This window comes from Marmota marmota, unplaced genomic scaffold (assembly GCF_001458135.2).
Source record: "Marmota marmota marmota unplaced genomic scaffold, marMar, whole genome shotgun sequence".
In the NCBI taxonomy this organism is placed as follows: domain Eukaryota; kingdom Metazoa; phylum Chordata; class Mammalia; order Rodentia; family Sciuridae; genus Marmota; species Marmota marmota.
This window is the reverse complement of record NW_026011115.1, coordinates 1-1052: the sequence shown is the minus strand read 5'-3', so window position 1 is coordinate 1052 and position 1052 is coordinate 1. Positions and strand designations below refer to the sequence as shown.

General features: G+C 42.3%; 1 long non-coding RNA gene across 1 annotated transcript; it reads right to left on the bottom strand.

Annotated features, from left to right (window-relative positions):
- Positions 1-594: 594 nt before the first annotated feature.
- On the bottom strand, positions 595-1043 carry LOC125614935. Its single transcript, XR_007345510.1, has 2 exons — positions 821-1043; positions 595-719 (listed from the first exon to the last, which is right to left on the bottom strand). It is a non-coding gene; the product is annotated as an uncharacterized LOC125614935 (long non-coding RNA).
- Between the last annotated feature and the right edge of the window lie 9 nt (positions 1044-1052).

Below are 1052 nucleotides of genomic sequence, written 5' to 3'. Positions count from 1 at the left end.
CATACCTTTAAAATGCACTATTGTATTCCTAAAGAAGTCAAGGGAGACTGGTACACTTGTGAAAGGATCACTCAAAATACATTGAGTGAGAAACTTCGCTGAAGGTCACATGCACTCCATGTGTTATGGAATGTGGTTATTGATATGTTCTGTTACAGAGGCAATGGCTGTCTTGGAAACATTAAATGGAGAACATGTTAGGAGAGATGGATTACCTCTGAACTGAAAACCATTTATGGAGCACTGCACTGTTAGGAATTTGCATGGCTCAAATAGGTCTTTCTTTCTTTTTCGGGTCCCACGACTTTAGGGCATTTATAGTGCAGGCCAGCTTCCACTCCCAGGCGTGGTGTTATTTACCTCTGATTTCACTGTCATGTTGTAGAAGATGGGGAAGAAGGAAAAGACAATGCCTGTCTGAAATAGCAACCAGATTAGGGTCCTTGAAATGTTCTGTTACAGAGGCAATGGCTGTCTTGGGAATAGTAAATGGAGAGCATATTAAGAGAGAAGGATTACCTCTTAACGGAAAGCCATTTTTGCAGCAATGAACTGTTTGGAATTGTATGTCTTACAGGGGTCCTTCATTCTTTCTCAGGGTCCCATGACTTTAGGGCATTCACAGTACAGGCCAGCTTCCACTCCCAGGCTTGGTGTTCTTTTCCTCAGATTTCACTGTCATGATGTAGAAGATGGAAGATGGAAATGACAATGCCTGTCTGAAGGAGCAAGTGGATTAGGGTTCTTGAAATGTTCTGTGACAGAGGCAATGCTATCTTGGGAACAGTGAATGGAGAGCATGTTAAGAGAGATAGATTACCTCAGAAGTGATAGCCAATTACAGAGCACTGAAGTGTTAGGAATTGGCAGGTCTTGAGTAGGTCTTTCTTTTCTTCTCTGACTTAGGTCTTTCATAGTAAAGGCCAGCATCCACTCCCAGGCATGGTGTTCTTTTCCTCAGATTTCAGTGTCATTATGTAGAAGGTGGAAGATGGAAATAACAATGCCTGTCTGCAGCAGCAACTGGATTAGGGATCTTGAAATGATCTGTT